Source organism: Neopelma chrysocephalum, unplaced genomic scaffold (genome assembly GCF_003984885.1).
Source record: "Neopelma chrysocephalum unplaced genomic scaffold, ASM398488v2 Primary Assembly neopelma1_22, whole genome shotgun sequence".
Lineage (NCBI taxonomy): Eukaryota > Metazoa > Chordata > Aves > Passeriformes > Pipridae > Neopelma > Neopelma chrysocephalum.
The window spans coordinates 22097933-22119569 of record NW_020897689.1 but is presented as its reverse complement, the minus strand read 5'-3'; positions in this window follow the sequence as shown (position 1 = coordinate 22119569).

Here is a 21637-nt window from a genome sequence, read left to right as displayed (position 1 = left end):
TTAAAAAAACCTGTTGCTTTTAGAACATTAGGGATCCATTATCCTTGTCCCTTTCCATGGTATTGTTATACAACCTTTTGGCTTGCCAGTCCCATCCCAGTTGGGGTGTGTTGGGAGGGGGTGAGTGGGTAGTGGGGAGGAACCCAACAAATTGGCTTTGCTGTGGGGTTTGAGTCCAGGGAGAAAACCAAGCTACAACTGCCACATAGGCTGCATTTACTTTTGTAAGTTTGGATTTCAGCAGTCTAGCAAACCCAATGGGAAACCTAATTTCTAAACATTAACATTATTGAATTGCAGAGGCTATATTTAGATCAATCTCTTCATGCCAAAATTATTAGACTTCACTAGGAGAAAATTCATTACCGACTAACATCAGCACTACTTTTCTAAAATGTACTAACTGTATTTTAATGAACTGTTACCTAATTCTGAAGACCCAGTGTCTACTTCTGACATTATGAAAAACCTGAGAAGCTTGTACACGGATGTTTTACAAGTGTTTTCTTTGTCAGGTAATCACTCAATCTGGGTTAGACAGATATTTCTGTTAGGGGAGTGTGCTTGTCCATTTTTTACCTGCCTGTGCTACTTTCTTTGTGCTGGTACAAGTGTTATGGTGAAGGAGATCTTGTTCAAGAAACCAATCTGGGAAAAATATGATGTAGAAAATGATGGGGGAAATTTAGAGAATATAAACAGAAGAAGAAGCAGAAGAAAAATTGTGCAATGATATAGAACCAGTATAAGCATGTGGAGAAAATTTAATGTTCTTTTAGCAGGCGTGTTTTTTTGAGCATACTAGTTAGAGTTTCATTTACACCAATGAGTTGTCATGCCTTGTCAGATACAAAGCTGTGGGTTTATTATAGATTAACTTGTGACATTTCTAACTTTCCTGAAGCAATTTTGAAATGTAAGTTGCAGCAAAAGCCCAGACAATGTTTGTTTCATGAAGCAGTAATTGATGAAGAAGTGTTTGATGACTAAAAGAAATTATGGACCTCTCACTGGCAATTAAACCCTATTCATGGAGAAACTCCATACTAGGTAATTGGGATTGTCGTGCTTTATGATTCAGAAAGAGTGGGCAATGCTTGTAGCAGTGTGAAATGGAACTCGAGCTCAGCAACAGAATCTTTTCTTCCTGTAGACTAGAAACTCCCGATGCCTCTAAGCAAAAAGCAACTTAAACTGGAAAAAAAATCAGAAAGGCACAGACTTTTCCTGCAAAGTATAGCAAATGAAACTTGTTAACACTTGTATTTAAGGTAGCAGTCAGTTTACTGTAGTCCACGGTAAGGTTTATAATCTGCACAGTACTTCTCTATACTTCTCTTTTAGAAGAAACCATCAAAGATAAAGCATCATTGAAAAATTCTGTGGTAAAGATGGCTATCATTTGCCCTTTCACCTTATCACTTCTCTATTCCAGCTTCAGGAGGAGGTGATAAAATATCTTGCTGGTAAAAAATGTTACATTATGTGTTCTTTTTCACAATTTAACTCTATTTTATTATGAAAGCCTTGTTACATAATAAGTCCCAATTCCACTTGCTGGCATGTGATGAGGTCTTTTTATTCTGTTGTGATAGAGGTTTGTAAAAGGTTAAGCTAAAATGTTCTGAGTTTAGGTTCAATGTATATTCTATGAAGAAAGAGGAGAAAAAATATTAATAACTTTTTTTAATAAGAGTATATCTTTATTTGGCAATCTCAGCCTGTAAAATTCTATGAGATACAATATTACCCAAAGTTAAGCCAAGGTTATCTGCATAGTATTGGCAGTTTTATGCCATGTCACCCTTTCCTGCACTTCTTAGATAAACCCAGTGAGTACGCGATGCATGATTTTAAATATATAGAATAAAATACCAGTCTGTTTGAAGTCAGGAGAAGGTTTCTCAGAGAAAATACCAGGCAGTAAAGATGCTGCAAGGGATAGGCAAGACCCATTTGATTGTTTAGATACCTATTAGGTGTCCATGGCTTAATGCAGAAGTTACTCCTATTTCCCATAGCAGCATAAGAGAGTTTTTTTCTATCAGACACATAGCTACCAAGGTGAGGTGTCTGGTCAGGTGTATCAGGAGACATAGAGTGTAAAACATGGATGCGGCTGAAATCAGATAACTGTGGGTCATTACTGGTGATGCATCTGCTGCTATGATATTACTCAGAGAAATTAAGGAGCTGAGGATATTGTCCTGGGGAACCGTTTGACACTGAGGAACTGATTGGTATAAGCTAGTTAACGCCACAAAATGAAGGGAGTTATCTTCAAAAATAAAGAAGTGATCAAATTCTTCAAATGCTGTGAGTCTAAAAATGAATCTCTTACCCAATCTTAGAAATAGTCCTGCCTAATATTATAATTCCTCTAAATTAGACTAACCACATGCTTACTGCTAAGCTCAAATCTGTCTGCAGGATCTAACATATGTTCAATCATGTGTCTGATTCTCTGCAACCTATTCTGTAACTCAAAAATGCATCAAAAAGCTATCCTGTAATTTCCACTTATCTACCGACAATTGAAAACAAATTGCAACTGTGTTGCTGAAATTTTCATGACCCAGGAACGTTTTGCAGTAAATGTGTTTGCACAAAACCCCACCAAACCCAAAAAGGGGGAGAAATCTGTATTTTCAGAGAGCATTTTATTTTTCTGCAAAAAACAAAAGCCGTAATGGAAATCACTCACCACAGAACTACAGTCACCTCTGAATAACTATTCTTGGTAGTTTCTTGTTATAGTTATAATTGACAGACTGTGAAGAGTTGCTTTTTTTGTACATGTTGAACCTTAGTAATTCCTTTTTTGATTTTGTAAAAATGCAAAATTAAGTATGATTATTTAAGTGTGGTAGTCTATTTGGAAGAGAAGTGGTTTACACCACATTGAAACTAAGAAATAAAATTCAGGTCATACTTGTGAAGGACTGTCCTGATTTCTTTACAGATAACAGATTTCAGCATGTAATATTGGGCACTTGGTTAGTTTGCAACTTGAATTTTTACTCATAGCTACTTGACTTAAGCAGCTTTGTTTCTCCTGGATACAGTCACACGATGCTTGGTTTCTAACAAGTGAGTGGGGGAAGCTCTCTTATAAAGCTGATGCAGAAACCCAAGTGAAATTATACATGAACTATCTAGTGTGGGCAGGCTTACCAGCTACCCCTTTTCTTTACTGTCTGCATCAGGCTAAAATGACTGGTAACTCAGAAAAACCTCAGACTCTGATTAATTTTAAAGTTAGTCATTGTGCAGCCCTTGACTTGGTGAGTGTTACTTCCCATGCTGCCCTTTAATTGATCTCAACACTGGACTTGTGGAGTGAGCACTGATAAGGGGTGAATGACAGTTCAGCTGCATGCAAGCTCTGAGCTAGGTGACTGAGTCACCTGGACCTTGTGTATCACCTTCTCTGCTTGGGTGATGCTGCAGGCTCTGACCTTTATGCTGAGGGTGCTGAGCTAAAAGCACCGAACCTGTCTCTTTCAGTGCTTGGGTTTGCTTCCAAATGTCAGTGCTTTTATAAGAATGGGTAGCAGAATCACACTTTTGACAGGTTCAACAGGAACAAGAGTAAAAAATACCCACAAAACCCCAACCAACCAACCAAAAAAACCTGGAAAAAAACCCTGCTGCTTTTTAAAACAGAGAAAAGTTCCACCGAGTGTACTCCACTTCAGAGTCACGCAGTGTCAATGCTTACCCTCCCATAATCAGTTAGCTATCATGTCCCTACTTTGATAGTTACCTCTCACCTTAATCAAATTGTCATAAATAGGTAAGGAATCCTTGCTACTGGTTTCATTCAGTAACACCTCTTTATCTCTTACTTGTCCTAAGTCCTATCCAATTTTCTCTTACTTTTCCATGTACTCTGTTCTCATGACAATCACTTCTGTTTGATTACTGCTATAAGGCCCCGATTGCAATTCTTCACTGATGAGAGAGCACCAGGACTCAGGGATTAAGGTTGTATTCCAAATTCTGCCAAAAACATCCAGACCTCAGGCAGTGCATTCTGGATACTTATCTGGTTACACAGAATATTTGTTTACTCCAGAAGGAAAGAATAAACAGGAATCAGGGAAATGAATCCCAATATGCTTTTCTGTATTTTCTGGCAGAATTCACAGCTTACGACCTAAAAGTATTTTTAATCCATTTTACCTCTGATAAGATAGTGCTTCTCTTTTGGGGCACTGTAGGTATACCTCTGTTAACGATTGTGGGATTGTCCCTAACAAGCTTGCTGAGAATGTGGCTGCTGTCTGACACCAGTTTGATAAGTGCGAATAGACTATTAACAATCTTAGCTCGTTAACAATGGACTATGTTGATTTGGCTTCCTTATTTCGTCATGGCTTCCTTTTTGCAGACTGTGTGTATTACAATAGGATTTATCTTAGTAAACCTAATGGCTTATAATTGTAGGATTATACACAGTAATTCCCCACTTCCCCATGGGAGTTCAGCTGTTTTTCCCCACTGACTAAAAGGGGATGAGTTTTCTACTGGTTAATGCACAAGCCTGGGAATTGGGGAGTCCAGCTTTTATTCCCAGCTGTGTCAGTGATTTACTTGGGGATTTCTCAGCGCTTCAGTTTTACTAGAATAATGGTGTTACTTACATTTGATAGGAGTGCTAGGAAAATCCCTGGATTGTTTGCTGCTTCATTGAACATGAGGTTGCTCCACACTTACTGAGGGCAGATTAGTCATTCAACTAATTCAAGCAATAGCTGGAGACATGATTCTACAGAAGGTTACAGCCTGTGCCTTGGTGTGTAACATTGTGCATAAACTGAGTATCACTATTGTCCCAGATCTTCTGGGTGCTCGCTCTGTGGTTTAAATGGGTATTTTGGAGGCTGCTGTGGCAGTCTGAACAACTGAGTCTTATGGGGCTCTGTGCACCATCTGAACTTCTTTGAATATTTCTTAATTAAATTTCCAATATGTTTAAAATATTCACATTGTTTTTATCTACCCCTCACCCCACTTATAGGTGTAAATATCCAAACATACACTCACAGACACTCTTAAGAATGTCAACTTCTCTGTCCTCTTAGTCCAGACTGGCAAAAAAAACTAACAAAAAAACAAACTCAAAAAAATCCCAACAAATCAGAAACAAGGGGAAATCACTGTTCCCTTCATACATAAATTTTTCTAAAAGATTAAAAATGAAAAGACACATTTGTTTTTATTCAGGAGTGATATGGTGAAGCTAATTAGTTATTAATTTTTGTTCAACACCCTCCTCTGTATTATCATTATATCAAGAGTAGGTGTACAAAGCTTCCTACTCTATAGTAGGTATAAAATCATATTAAGATGACTAAGGAGAGAAGAGAGCTTCCAAAAGTGTTTGGAAAATGCCTTTACATTTTTGGAGCTTTTAGTCCTGCGTATGAATATACATACATAATAAGCATGCATACATATTTTATGCATATATATATACAAGCATGCATATAACTATAGCCCCTTAACCTCTTCACTGTACACCGAAAAGACATTCCAGAATGTCCCTTTCACAAGCTATTTTATTTCACAAAACTTTCTCATCTCTAAATGACCAGTCTTAATCATTGTAATCCAGGCCTCTTCAAAGGTACAATGAAAGTATCAGAAATCAATTAGTTAATCAAGTCAGTAGCGGGTTATACCTACACTCTTCCACTGTGTATATTCACAGCACCAGAAGAGACTTCTGCTGTTCCATCTTTGTTATTTTATTTTTTGCTTTCTACCCTGCAGCAGCAGCAGCTCTGATTGCAGCAACCAATAGACATGGTTGGCAGGATGAAACGTAAAATAACTAAAACTGCAGTCTGTCTAGCTTTGTGGATATTATGCTGCAACAACCAGCCATTTCCTGCCTGTGGCTGTGTCAGCTGAGCCATCCACAGTCCATTTTTTCATTGGTGTTATTCTTTTCAGTGTCTATGAAATCTGGAATGGGACACAGCATGCTTGGAATGTGGCCAGTATCCTGTTGAGTTAGTAGAATGGAAAGAAAATAAAAAGTACACTGACCCAATTTCTTTGACTGAATATACTGGGCCATAACAGCAAAAGCTAGGGACGTGTTTATTCCTTGAATAATTTTTCAGATGAAGTGTCTTAGGACAGTGCATTACAAATGGAGATGAAGATTGGGGTGTGAAACCTACTCATCAGGCTCTCCATTAGCTTCAAATGTCTCTTTATGTCCCAGGTCTCAAAAATTTAAAAGTAGGCTTTATTTTTTCTTTCTGTTGTTTTTCTACCTAATTTAATTTACCTGAAATTTTCTGTCTGCTTTTTTTTTTTTTGGTACCTGTTTTAATTAAAAGAGTTAAACAAAATAAAACAAACAAACAATCAAAACAACACCACAAATCAATCAGTCAGTGTATTTTTCCTTTATGTGACAAGTACCGATATTTGGGATTTGGGGAGACTGTGTCTCTTGCTCTCTGGTGTGAGTAGAAATTAATCTGGCTGCATCTGGAAGTGAGGAGAAACATAGTAGCACAATCAGTTAGTTTTTCAAATGCAAAATGAAGGATGCACTTAAAATATCTAAGTGGAACAACCTGTGCCTACCTTTGGCTCCCCCACACCTGTACCATTCATCCTGCTATCCCAGGAAACAGTGCTGTTCCAGTGAGGAGTGTGCCAAGGGGGTGGCTGCTCTATTCTTGGATCTGTGTCCCAAGAAGGACCAAGCAAACCCTGTGATCTCTCTCTCAGTTTCCTCATTCATAAAATGGGGACAATGATCTGCCTCCATCTTTTCAGAACACCTGGGTATATCTGAATGCAAAGTGGAAGGACACAATGGGAGCCAAACAGAACTGTTCTCCAGTGCCATATGGCCAGCCAGGTTGCCAGCATTCAGAGATAAAGAAGACAGAGTAAATTTTAACTCCTCCCTCAAAAAAACCCAGAAACAAGAACAACAACAACAAAAAACAAACAAAACAAAACAAAAAACAAGAAATCCCAAGACCAAACAACAAGTAAAGGCTTAATTTGGTGCTATTAAACAACATACATTGCAGAAATGTCTGGCCAAATAAATATTCCCTTGCAGCACCCCACCTGCTGGTACTGGCAGAATAATAATAGTACCTGCAGTATGGTGCACAGCTTCTCTTCCAGTAAGTCCCTATTTTCATTGTCTTCTTCAGACCTACAACATAAGGTGCCTATCTTACTGCCCTCCTGCTTTTCATCTTTTCTTTCCAGTAGTCCTTCCAGAACGCTTAAAAACTGTAGAGAGAATTATGCACTAGGAGGGAATGAGAGAAAAATATAGCTAACCATGAGAATTGGGATTTTACTTGGTTCTGAGCTTTTGCCTAATTCAGAGATAATTCAAGTTGAACCCTGAGTTTGTTTTTGGCAGCCTCTGTCCTCGGCATTGAAACCCTCTGTCAGAGGGGCCAAGACCTGAAGAGAGAGAGGGTAAGGATCGAACACCAAAGTGAGGGCAAAAAGGACATTTTGATGAAACCTGTAGATGTTTCTGTTCAGGAGAGTTTTTCTGTCCCTTATGACTGCAGATGAGCATCAGACAAGCTGCTTTAAAGTATCCTGCTTGACTTGGTAGAGGAGTGAGGAAGAGTGGTCTGTCCAATATGATGACTTGGGGAGTTCCGAGGACAAAAGCCTAGGCTGAGCCACGCACTGATATTACTTCAAGCATCCTGAAAGCACCAAAGAAGGAATCCCACCAATTTATGTGTTGGACTGTAGCTGTCTTTCAGGGCAATGGTTGTCCATTCAACAGTTTCACAGGCAACATCTGCTTTATGGAACATTTCTGTTGGAAGAGGTTGGGTGAGCAGAGATAACAGTATGGTGGTACAAGGTCTGGGCACTTATTTCAGGAAAACAGTGATATTTGGTACGTTTTTATTTTAAACAAGAGGTTTCTTTGCACATGAACCCCCAGCTAAAGTCTATTCATTGTAAGAACTAACAGAAATGAAACGAGGTGAAGGAAAGCAGATGGCTGAAACACATAGAAAAAAAATCAATAGCCCCACTTCTGATGCATCGATATTTTGATGTAGACACATTCCGAATTGATGTTTAAATGTCAGCTGGGCCCAATTTGCAGCATTTCAAAGCTGCCTTTGTGTTTTCAATTCAGCAAGACTGAAGGTCAGAAGTTTTACTAAGTATTTGAATCCAATGGTACATTTTGCAAACATACATTTTTATTTGAAAAGATCTTTTATCTTGTTCAGCTGATAGTAGCCAAGGTGGAAGAACACAGAGCAGGCATACGTTCAGAGCTTGGTCACAGGACAATAGTTGTTTATCCTATCTTGACCCTAATGCTCCCATCGTTGCTCCCGAAAAACTAGATAGCTTCAAGTATGATTTTTTCCAGTATAGAATTATATTATATCAATAAATTCTTTTTTGTCCAAATGAGTAAAGATACTGTGGCCAATAAAACTCCTCACTGAGTTGGTTGTTTTTGATGTCTGCATCTTTTGTAGTAGAAAGAAAACTGTGGGGCTATTTAATAGAAAGTGTTGATAGCGCAGAAAAGAAGAACATGAAAGAAACGTATTTCCTTTTTAATGCTATATATTTAAATTATCAGAACTTCAGTTAGTACAGTGTAGCAAAGTTGCTTTAGAACTAACAGAAATGAGCATTTAAACCATCTTGAGAGTTAGTTACGAACATTGAAATGCAGTAGAAACAAGAGATACATGAAATTTTATAAAAAATAATCAGTATTTCAACACTGATACCACTAGAATAGTTTGGTTTTTAAATTGATTTAAAGATGTTGTTTTGTTGCCTTGACATGGTTACTGAACAATATTTTGGACATACAGACATAATAGTTTAGTTGTCTACTTCACAAACGTGAGCAAAGTCCTCCCTTCTTTACATATAGTGGGGACTTCAGGAAATATTAACTGAAGTTTAAGCAAAAAGGACATCATAAGTAGGATTTTGCTAAGTAAATTCAAAGGGACAGTTTTAAACCCACTTTAACTGAAGTAGATGTCACTCAATGTACTGTGATGGCATTCACTATGTGCTTTGCAAAGGAGCAAAAGACTGCATGAACAAGACAGGTCAGGATGGGGAAGTCAGGCTTCAGAGCTGTTAACAGGCTACAATTCCCCCGAAATTAGTAGGGCTGGAGGGTGTTCAGGGTTTTTAAAGAGAATTGCTTTTATTTTTGTCTCATCTACATTACGTTCTATGAGTGACGGATGTGTGGCAAAATAGAGTACTTACTTTCAGTTCTGAACTGTGAAGATAGAACAATGCTTGTCACATTTCAAAAAGGCTACAAAGGAATATCCTAAATAGTTAATGGAGGCACTAGAAAGAAACAAAATAGAAGAGCTTTGTAAAAAAAAAAAAAGAAAAGAAAAAAGAAAAAACCCCTATATTTATAGCTGTAAAACAAGGAATCTTCAGATCTTTCTGAGTAATAGAGGACAAGAATTATCTCAAAATCCCAGGCAGAAAAATGAACTTGAAATTGTGCTTTATTTTGAAGAAAATCTTGGATGTACTTCTGTTGAGCAGAAGATTCTGTATGTAAGGAAGAGGCTAGGAAACACATTGGAGGGAAACATTCCCAGCTTGCATGACACCGCATGGGTTGTCTGGAGGATCAGAATAGGATACAATCATGAAATCATCTAGACATGAAGGTCAGTTTGTCCAAAAGTCATGTAAACAGGATTGTGGTTAGGAATCAAGCAGGCAGGCAGTTAAAAAATACCAAACCCAAACCTAAACCCAACCCAAGCCAACCAAACAAAAAAAAAACAAGCCACAAAAAAAAGGTAGAATTTAAAAGTCATTGTAAGGTCTGGTAGCTTGATATTTGAATACTAGAGTAATAGTTGGAGATTCAGCATGCTCTGAATAATGTTTAATTAAATCAAAGATTCAGGGATGGAAATATACCATGAGATACCCTCTCTGGAAGAGAACTGGGTCCTTCACAGAGGTCCTCCCCTTCAGTGTTACTGTGAATCCTTTTGTGGGGAAGATGTACTTTATTTAGGAGTTTTCAAGAGTTGAAAGAAATTATATACCGTGTTTTCCTTGTCTATTTTACAATTACTTACCAAATACAAAGAGCTTTCTTGTCCTCATTTAATCTGTGCAAGAGGAAAGAATAATTAAAAGAGCCCTGAAAAAACAAAACAAAAGAAAACAGGATCAACTTTATGACCATGTGCCCCATTCAGACCTTAGAGGCATGTTATGTCTTTAATGTTGTTAAAGAAAACTTAAATCACAAAGATCCTTTCGACTTTCTTAGAATGACATTTTACTTGCAGAGATTTTTAGTGTTTGGTTGGTTGGCTTGTTTGTTTGTTTTCATTAGAGGAGTCTGCTAAAGCATATTGACTTAACACAATGTCACCTTGGTATCAATTGCAATAGCCCCCAAAGCAGTGCTTGGATTTGCAGCTCTAACCAGTGTTGTGTTCTACTGGTATTTGAAGGCTTTTGAAAGTTAGTCTTTTCTTAACACCACTAACCAGGCACCTGCTTCTTGATCTTAACTATTTGAAACTTAATGTTCTCTTTGATTTCTCTCCCAGCGTTTAAAAAAAAAAAATCTCATTCCCTACCCTCATATTCTTGTTAGATTTTGTTATTAACAGTCCATAGCTTTGAGTTTATGACTGTAGAGGCCCCTCACAGCATGGGAGTCTCAATAATGCCACTTGCTCTATGTGTGCTTGCTGCACCGTGTGTGAAGGGGAGACTACATCCCTCAGGGTTTTCTCAGCAGTATCTTCCACAAACACATCTCTTCTCTAAAGGAGGAAAGAATCTCCCCTTTCAGCCAGCTTAACTTTGTCTAGACAATAAATGCAGCCAGGTTTCATGCAGCTGATTCAGATTCCCCACCTGACTAAGCTAGACTGAATGTGATTCACAAAGATTTTCTTTCTATCCTGTGTTTGTCGTTCTAACTTCTCTGGCTGCTTGTCTGTGCTTGTACCTAGGAAACCTGGGAAACTCTAAGCAGCTATTCCACACTGCAAGCTGCATGCCAATCACCTCAGCAGGGATACACTAGTGGTAAAACGAGACTTTGGAGAGTTTTATGGGTAACCTGCAGTGAAGATGATGCAGATTTCTTCATTTTCCATTTCAGAAGTTCTTATTGTTTCTTCATGTGATATGGTTTTATCTGTAGTTTGCCAGTACCTTATAAAACATGTGTCTTTACAGCTCATGATAGGTATTTTTCTGTCTTCTTATTAATTTAAAGAAATAAATATCTTGATGAGAGTGACCTTCATTATACTTCAGACCTGATCATTGCTCCCTGTGGGCTCCATTACCTCAGTGAAAGCCATAGACAAAGTTCACTCAATAATTAGAGGGACTGGAGTTGTTCTGGTCTGAGAACCTGACACCCCTGCTGTGCTGAATGGCAGTGTACAGATGAGGGATTTGAGAGCTAAAAGACCAAATCAAATTAAGGCTGCCTAAGGTCTGCCTTGTGCATTAACTTGCAAATAAGGTGGGAGCACAACAAAAGATGAGTGATCCTTTTCCTAAGTAGTAGTAAATCATTCCCAGTCAGGATATGTTCAAACAGGTTGATGTGAGCTTTCATGTGTATTCAAACCTACAGTAACATGAGATGAATACATAATAAAAAATATTGTTTTGTGTCAACTGAGAGGTCTAGTACTTATCCAACAAAACTTGGTGTATTTTTCTGTGCAACCATCTGTTTAGAAAAGACATTATGCACAAGAAATTAATGTAATATAAAACATGTATAAATATATATTTGCATACACATGTGCACATGTATATGTGTGCACATATCTGAACTAATCAGTGCATGGCAAGAGTACTTATTACAAGGATCAACTTTTTTACTGCTAAATTAATGGACAAAATTCATGTATTCAACAGCACTGCCCTTCTACATTGCCACCTACACCTGCCCTGAAGGACTATTTGGAAGATGACCTACAGACAGCTTGTCCTACAGCTGTCCCTATGCACCAAGTCAAGGCCCAGGGCAGCTCCCACGACAGGGAGTGGACATGCATAGGGTTTGTATGAGTACCTTTCAGGAAGACTACATCCAGCTTGAATTTTATGAGAAACTTAAAGCCACATATAGATATAACTGAGAACTGGGAGCCAATTAGTGAAGATACTTAAAATGGGACTTTGATGGACTTTATGCAGCACTGACATGATGGTGCTAATGCAGCACATCTCTAGCTGTGATGGGCTGTCCTGGTTTCATTTCAGCTGGGATAGAGTTGATTTTCTTCCTAGTAGCTGGTACAGTGTTATGTTTTGGGTTTTGTATTCAAATAATGCTGATCACACACTGATGTTTCACTTGTTGTTAAGTAGTTCTTTCTCTAAGTCAAGGACTTTTTGATTTCCCATGCTCTGCAAGAGAGCAGGTGCACAAGAAGCAGAGAGGGAGCATAGCCAGGACAGCTAACCTGAACTGACCAAGGGGATATTCCACACCATAGAACATCATGCCCAGTATATAAACTGGGAGATTTGGCTGGGACAGACCTATCACTGTTCAGGGATGGGCTGGGCATCAGTCAGGAGGTGGTGAGCAATTGTATTGTGCATCACTTGTTTCTCCTGGATTTTTTTTTCTCTCTCTCTCCTTTTCATAGCTATTATTATTAGTCTTTGTATTAATTTGTTGTTATTATTATTGCTGTTGTTGTTATATTTTATTTTGTTTCATGTATTAAACTGTTCCTATCTCAACGCACAAGGTTTACCTTTTCTTTCTGATTCTCCTCCCCACCAGGAGGTGGGAGTGAGTGAGTGGCTGAGTGGTACTTAGTTGAGAGTTGGGGTTAAGCCACAACATGTGCACAGGGTGATAGTGGTGAACTTTGTGGCTTCCGTGGTCTTTCACGACACATTAGTTCTCTGGAACAACTGTTTGCTTTTCGACTTTCAGCATCAGTTATGGCACCTGGCCCACCTGCAATCTCAAAACCAGGAAGACCTACTGTATTTTATGTGAAAGTGTTCTTGATGCACACCAATCTGTATCAGCTGTAGAAGACACTTTCCAAAATGTGATTCAGGCAATTTCATTTTTAATATGTGTTTTTAACCATCTCACTTTCCCAGAGAGTATATTAACAACCGCCCCCTTGGTTAGGTTGCCCTGGGGAGAGGATCAGGAAGTTGAGGCTGCCTTTCATCTCTGCTTTTGAAGCAGTGTGGCTGTGCAGAGGGGAATGTCAGGCTATTCCATCGACCTTTCTAGCTTGTCCTTTCGAATCAGATTTCTGATTGAGGGGAAGCAACCAGCAGAGTCAGTCTCAGATGCCTAAGTGGTGGGTATCTGTCTCTCCAGGCTCCCTGAGGAGCCCAACTTGCCCTCATCTGAGGGCGCAGGGGTACCAGGCAGGCAAGAAGGACAAGTCATTTGATTACACCTATTCTTTCAGCTTTGCAAGGGATTAGAGCAGAGCATAGCGGTATGGAGGGAGATGTAACTGTGAAGCCACACAAGACAGAATGGCAGAGTTCACATTCCAATACTAGTGCTGTTTTGAGCAATCCTCCCCTTTTAATTTATTTCCTTCCACAACAGCCCTTCTTTTTACTTTTATTTATGCTGGTTCAGTTTTCAAGTGTGAGCAATTCCTCTATCCAGGGAGCAACAGTACCTGGAGAAGTGAAGGTGTGGTAGGGAAAAAATAGCAGTAGGAAAGGAAGGTAGGTGAAAACTCCCAAAACCGTCCTAAACTCCACTGTTGCTGAGTGAATGGCTGTTACCAGGGGGTGGCATTATTTTTTGATGCCATGACAGCAAATGTCTTCTTGATTCTCTACCTATTTTTTCCATCTTTCCTTTTATGGATGCTGCTCCTTGGCTTTTTTCCCTTCTTTGTCATTTTTACAGTCTCTTTTTGGATCCTCTGCTCACAGATGTGTTTCATGCTATGGTCACGAAGGCCATGGTATTATTGCTGCTGTTATATGTCTCCTTGGTGTATTATACTAGCTGAAGGAGTTCTGTCCTGCATTTGTTTCTTCCTGGTGGAGGTTACCCCTCTGTTGTGGTCTGTTTGATGTGGTCTCTGACACACTCAGTGTTGTTGGGTGTTTAAGGGCCACCTGTTGGTCCTGTCTGGTGACCAAGCTGTCACCAGCCTCCACTTACTCCTGTTCGTGTGACTGTGGATGAGGCAAGAGAAACAGAACGTACAATGTGTTAAAAGGAAATTTATACCGTATTTGACAGCATTACCCTATTGATGGCTGCCAAGAATATGACTGGCATAATTTTCTTGGGTCTTTCTCTGATCTCAGATGTAAATTTGATATGTGTTCAGGCAAGCACATATTTTAGAAAAAATTTTAAGAAGAATTTATTCTACATATAGCTGTATTACAAGTATTTACTCTGCCAAATTGAATTCTAGCCATCTTCATAATTTCTCTTTGTTTAATGAGAGTAATCATTGTGCCATCTATAACAGTGCAACTGTTTATCAGAATTGGAAATTTTAAAATCCCAGCTGCAAACATTCAAGAAATTTAGTCCCATGTTCCTGTTTAGGAAATTAAAAACAAACCAGATAAGAGACATCTATATAACTGTGGATGAAAATAACCCCACCTCTGTTATAATCTATGGTTAGTAATAGGAATATTAGAGTGATTTTTTTAAATTTTTTGATGTTTCTAGCAAATAGCACTGAGATCCTATTGCAATGTACAATTTGAACCAAACATCTCCCCCCAGCTGTCTTTTATAAAGAACCTTGTGCCTTCTAAGTGTTAAACTTTAGAAATGTTTCCTTATAGGCATATTACACCCCAAGTCCAGCTAATTCCTAAATATAGTGTGTGTTAATACTGCTGTAAAGTGCTTTCAGCTTTACAGGAGGAAATTTTGAAAAGAAGCAAAGGTGGCTAGGCAGGTTGATAGGAATAACATCTTTTTGCTTTTATAAACTCGTTACTCTAACATATTGTGGCATTGATATGCACACATTCTCTATTTGTAGTTTTTCATACTCCCAAATTTCTATACTCCCTCTTGATGAAGGACAAAGCACTGATTTAGTTTAGGTAAATAGGTGTTATATTAACGTCCACCATCGCTCTTACAACTGAAGGAGGTATAAACTGCCTTGCTTCTGCGCGTTCTGCAGGCAACATGGAAACATTAAAAAAAACCCAAAACTTTGAGAGTAGAGAACAAAAGTCACAGAAATTTTAACTTTGGATTAAAAAAAGTATATATTAGAAGTTTTCCTCTTTGCAGAGAATGTGCAACAATAAAAAAGAGAGCAAAGGAGCAGTGCCAAGGCGAAATGGAGTCCTGAGCCCCTTTGCTACCATGTGTCCAGGTAAAAGACTGCTTTGTTTTCTGGGATGAGGTCAACTTCATTATTTGTTTGCTCTGAGTCAGAGATCGGCTGCAGAAATACTAGCCTGCTTGACAGAAAGGAGTCAAAGGAACACAAAACAGAAGGGTGACAAAGTGGCATACTGGCTCCTGGGCTGAGTTAACATGTCACATAGGGCTGCATGACAGCATGTAAAAAGGAAATGCAAGAACTGCAGGGAGAAGGGAACTTTTCACAGGACTAATGGTCCTGTGCCTCTGAGCTTTTCTTAAAAAATAATAAAATGATAAAAAAAAGATGCAGTAGCAGCTAGTACTGAAAGTTGAAGGATTGCTTAATTCCAAAGCAATATCCTTAGAAAACAAGTTGAGAGAAGGAGGTAACATGAAGGACTGGAAAAGGAAGGATGGGGAAGGGGGAGAGGGAAGACAGACATTTGCGCCTGACATCTTGCAGCCTGAGAAGAAACAAAAAAATTATTGGTGCTTCCCAGTCAGTCACCAAGACAACAGCAGATTGAATTCGGAGCTGCTTCTAATAATTTATGACTATTTTGTCTTGGTTGGATTACTGTGTTGCTTTGCCTGCTTATGTTGGATTCATTAGCTTGGCAGAGCTTCAGCCAGAAAGACAAGGTAGAGGGAGAAGAAAGGGGGAATTGGAGGAAGTTCAGATCTACAAAAGTATGATATGAAAATACTAGTGAACTTGCAAAAGGTTATTGCTCTTGTTGTTTTGAACATCTTTTGGTCAATGATTTCTTCCCAGTACTCATGGCTAGGCTTCGTGAACAAAGATTTGGGAAGGGCTCTGCCCATGTTTGTTACAAGCATACTGGTGGCTAAAAAGGCCAATACGAGATAGACACGTCCATTTGCAAAAGGCAGAGCAGATGGACTCCTTAGGTGGTATTTACTGCAAGACACGATTCTTTCTGCGTTGTCTTTTCCCCTCAAGAGTGATCCTGCGTGCGTTCTCAAAAGCATCAGCAGCGTTATAGATGGTGTGTCTCCAGACCTCCTGATTGGAGGCCAGAGTAGACAAGTTATGTTGATCAATATGGCCAAGGCTGAGATGTTGTTTCAGGGAGTCCTTGTATCTTCTCTTTGGGGCTCCTCTCTTGCGGCAGCCAGTGGCAAGTTCACCATAAAGCAAGATCTTAGGGAGGTGGTGGTCCTCCATTCTGGAGATGTGTCCTGCCCAATGCAGCTGTGTTCTCAGCAACATGGCCTCAATTTCCCAGTACTAAGAGAGAGAGAAATACACACAAAGAGAGGTGACAATGAAATTCTTTCTTACTACGCAAGGACCTTCTGGTCCCTGTGTCCACTGCTGATCTTAAGCTCCCAAAAAGAAAGTTCAAGAATGTGCTGGAACCTGGTAGCACCCTTGGCCCTGACAACCTGCTAGAAGGAGAATCATGGTGTTTGCACACCTGGAGTGCAGAGTGGCAGGTCCAGAGGCTTGTGGAGGTGGGATGTGTTAGTGGAGCTGAAGCAATGGTCCTGCAGAAGTGGTGGCTCAGTAACATGGTACATTTTGAAGGCAGGAATGACCGGGATAATGAGTAGGCTGAAAACAGCTGTCTGAAAGGACCAGTTCAAAAAGTAACCCAGCAGTGGCATAGCAGAGATGGACAAGCATCAGGCAACATGTTGTACTTAGCACTTCAGCTGTCTGGAGGATGAAGAGATAGAGACTGGTGGTGAGGGAGGGTGCCCTTTCACAGCAGGCAACAACTGAGTGACAAAAAAATCCTGTTAATCCACTGCTGCTGTGATACCCACACCTGTTAGGGGCAAAGATGCTAAATTGCACACACAGGCAAATTGCTCACCATATGGTCTAATTTCCTTTGGAACCAGTGTGTAGCAAAAAGCAGAAGAAACCATCCTACAGCATGCAAATAACATGCAGTGTTGTGGCTCTGGACCTTTTAGGCTTGCTTTTTCAAAAGTCAAAGGTTTTATTGTGAATTGGCTGTCCTGCAGACTTACATTTCTGGGACACTACAGAGGCATATTAAAACATCCAAGCAACAGTAGTAAGACAGTATTAACAATGGCTGGGAAAACTTTTTTGTACCTCTGAATTGGATGCTAGCATTCAACTCCTGAGCACCCAAAAAGGGTGGGGATTTGTCTGTTCTGCTCCACCTTCATGCCAAAATAACCACACTACCACCCTAGTATTTAAAAAAACCCCAAACACCACTGATTCCTCTATCCCTGCTGCATGCCCAAGTTTTATGGCTTCAGTAAAGTGACAAATGTGAGGAAGGAGCAGTTTGGTATGTGTCACGCTTTGCACGTTACACTGATTTTGTTACCTCTAACATTTAAAGATGTCAAGGTAGAAAAGACCCAGTCCCTCTGCATACAAAGGACCAGTTCAATATGGGGTGTCTAAACAGTTGAAATTAATGCATAACCTGCACAAATGTATTTGTGTAAATAATTTAGTATTGTAACCTGTTTGGGTTGAAGCATCTGTTTATATGCCTGTATTTTTCTTGACTTGTAGCTTTCCCTTCCAAAGATATTATGGTAGACTTCCCTTCCCCCCCCACCCCCGAGGCTGAAGTCAATTTAGAATGCTGCATTAGGATTACAGTAAATAAACTTACAAAAAACATAAACAAGAAAAAGAAATGGCAACTCTGAGCTATTCATCATTTTTCCTTCACTTCTTTCTCCCTACAGCTATTGCTGTAGCCCTTTACGAACCCTGAGTGCTCCTTGCTCTTCTGTGGCAAACACTTTGTGAATTGTTTATTAGCTTGGAAAACTGTTTCTGTCTCTCAGGACAGGTGTCAGTAGAAGATATCTGGGATGAGTACTTGTGAAGAAAATACTTTTATGTCTTAGGAACTGATAAACTATTCCAAATGATCCAGTGCTATGAACCATGCTGAACTAAAGACCAGCAAATGTTACCTTCCATCTCTTCCAGTGACTTTAGCGTTGTCTTCATTATCATCTTCTGTTCTCCCTTGCCAATTCACTCAGCAGTTTGCCTCCTGCACTACATACCAGCTGACAGATGTATCCTTTTCATTTCACATACTCTTAAAGCCTTGGGCACTGCTTTCTGGAGATATTTATACAGCTCTGGGACCCAGTTACTGGAAAAGTGGTTTGTACTGAATATTTGTTACATGTTCTACAAGATCCCACGCACTTTTACTTTGCATAGAATAAAACAAAACAAAACAAATGGTGTTGATGCTTTGTATGTATTTTGTATGAAACTTAAACAGTACACCTTGCTGACAGTACACTTCATTCTGACTGTCTTTCAAAGATATCCTCCATAACAGCATGAATTACATGACTAATAATTTTTATATATGTCACAGTGCCTTCAAAACCTACCTACCACCAAGTTTCTTCATTTCTCACAGGCGAGTGTGGAAATGGGAGAATGTCTTTCTCCTATTCATCACAAGAGGTTTCTGTGTCCTCAACTGGAAGAGGAAGGACATCTGCAACAAAACATACCACTGAGTCTGTCCCCCCGTGTTAGTCAGCAAGAACAATCAGTCGTGCTAATTCTGCTGGTGTAATTTCTTCCTCTTATTTTAATCAACATGGGACAAAATATGGAACTGATATAAAAGTCACTCAGTTTTATTTTGAAAAAATGTGTATTTCTGACACATGTCTATGTGTATTTCACTTTCAGCATACCTTATAGGTATGTTAGATATCTATTGAATAACCATCTCCTGCCTCTGCCAGAGGAAGGTGTCAGAATCTGAAGGCTTTTTTGCCAAGTGTTTTACCACTTTTTTCTCATTTAGATTATCTGCTAGAAAAAGTGATAAACACAGAGTATTTGAAAAACGCCATAACAGAACCCTTAAGGTAAACCAGCTGGCCTTTACTTCAGTTTCTAGGGCAGCATTTTAATAAACATTAGTCATGATGATTATGGAACATTTTTATCAAGAATATATCATTTCCAATATTATCACATTTTTGAGTCCCTATTACCATAATAGCTTGCATTATTAGTATAATGTGAGATGTTTTAAGAACATGGCTGGAGAATAAGAAGCTCAGGCTGGAGCTGATTGCCAGGGCTTGTCTTGCTTGCCAGGGCCAATTAACATATCTCTTCCATTTTCGCCTTTGTTTGACTTATCAAAATACAAATGTGCTGCAGACTTTCAGAATCAGTTAGGCTTGTTGTTCAGGCTTTAGAAGCGCATAGCAACACAAAGCACATTCATGCAGATTAAGTGCTCTTTGGAGTATTAGAAACCACTTAATCTGTATAAATATGCTTCAGATTGCTCAGTTTTCACACCACCTTGAGAAGGAACTACAGTGCTTCTGAAAAATGTGTGATGCATTATTTAAAAGAAGGTATATAATCCATGATAAGTTTATCTTCCAAGTGACTATTGTCAGAATCATAGTTTATATTTTTATATTTTGTACTTCATTGCACTGCATTAATGCAAGTGACAAAAAGAATTTCCAATTATATACTCTATTAATTTCAAAATTCTGGTTTTATCACTGTTGATTTAGAAGATAAGCATGAGAGATGTATAAGTACTGAGCAATTTTACTTTACAAATTCATGCTGCAGGAAGAATTTACACTTTTAAGCAGAAAAGGTAAACAGTTTTTATTTTCTCACTGAGCTAAATATGTTAGTCCATGCATAAAAAAGACCTTTTTAGTTTCCGTCAACTCTAATTTTCATTTGCAGTAGAGCTGAAGAGAATGAGGTATGAGACAGGACTAAGAACATCATATTGGGACGTTAGATATTTTGCTTTTGGGGTTTACAGTGTCATTAAGTCTAATAACTCTTCATAGTATAGTTTAATTATTGCCAAAAATAGAAAGCATGGTTTCATTGTGCAGCTTTCCCAGAGGATATCTTACATATCCTGAGATAAATTTAAGCTGTATATTTAATATATGTGCAGCTGTAACAGTGTTGTATTCTGAAATCCCTTGGTAGTCAAATGCTTACAGCAGCCATTAATAATTGGATGGTGATATGGACAAGACAGCGTTCATCATAAAATGCTGACCCACAGAAGTAAATAAGACTTTCAGAGACTAGATGGCCTCATGAAGAACTGATTTCAATATATTGAATTCTATTTTTTGTGAAAACACTGGAGTTTTAATATCAGTAAATACCTATTATGGGAAAAAGACTACATTCTATGATTGATCTCAAAGGATGATTGGCCCCTTGAGTGGATGTGCAACATCCTTTCCAGGTGTGGTAGGTCAGTGCCAGCTGCTGGAGGCAAGCGCCATGTCCTCTACCCTTCCCCAGAGAGATCCTTTTTTTGCTGGGGATGCACCACTGTAGCGAACACATCAAGGCCCATCAGTCCTGGCAATTATCCTAGGTAGGCCATAACATCCACAGTGGTTTATATTCAGGTCCTAAAGGAGGACTTCCCTTGCCACTATGTTCATAACCTCACTGTAGTTGTAATAGTCGCTGCCAAGGCTGACATGTTTCCAGAGACGGTGGGAGCAGGGCAATACTTACTTGCATATTTGGGCAGGCTGAATACTACTTTGAAAGCCATTTAGTAACACAAATAGGACTTGCAAAGGGCAGAATGATGCCTGTTTGCTGGATACAGAGTTGAATTTTAGCCTTCCTTTTCTCCTTTCACATAAAATAACCAAGGACGTGACTGTAGCTGTGAAAGAAACTGTTGTGTGTCTGCTCCGCATCATGTAATTGTCCCTGTAACAAAGTTCTTTGTTTTACAGAGATTTAAAAAATAATTTTTTTTTTTGGTGAGAATTCCAAATGCTCTCTTTTGTAAAAATAAATGTAAAGAAATTGAAAAGAAGCTTTGGAAGAGATATTTTGCTGTGATAGTAGCATGCAACTACAGTAAACTAAATTGGGTGAATAAAGCTTCTCACATAAATTCAAAATGGATTTAAAAAATTCAATTAATTAATTAAAGGGATTTTTAAAAAAGTGTTAGGTAATTAAGAAAAATTTCCTAATTTTCATCCAATTTATGGTGCAGGTTGCATTGCTTATGAACCACACCAAAAATATTTTTTCCACTGTAGGCTTGGAATGAGTTCCCTGAGTTATATCCAGTGAAAACATTGAAATGTTATATGACCTTTATTGCACAGAGGTCCTTTGCCAGAAGCTCATTGCAGTAATGGGCTTTAATATTTTTTGCATTGGATTTTACTCTACTGTTGGCTTTATCATTCTTGATCTCTGCA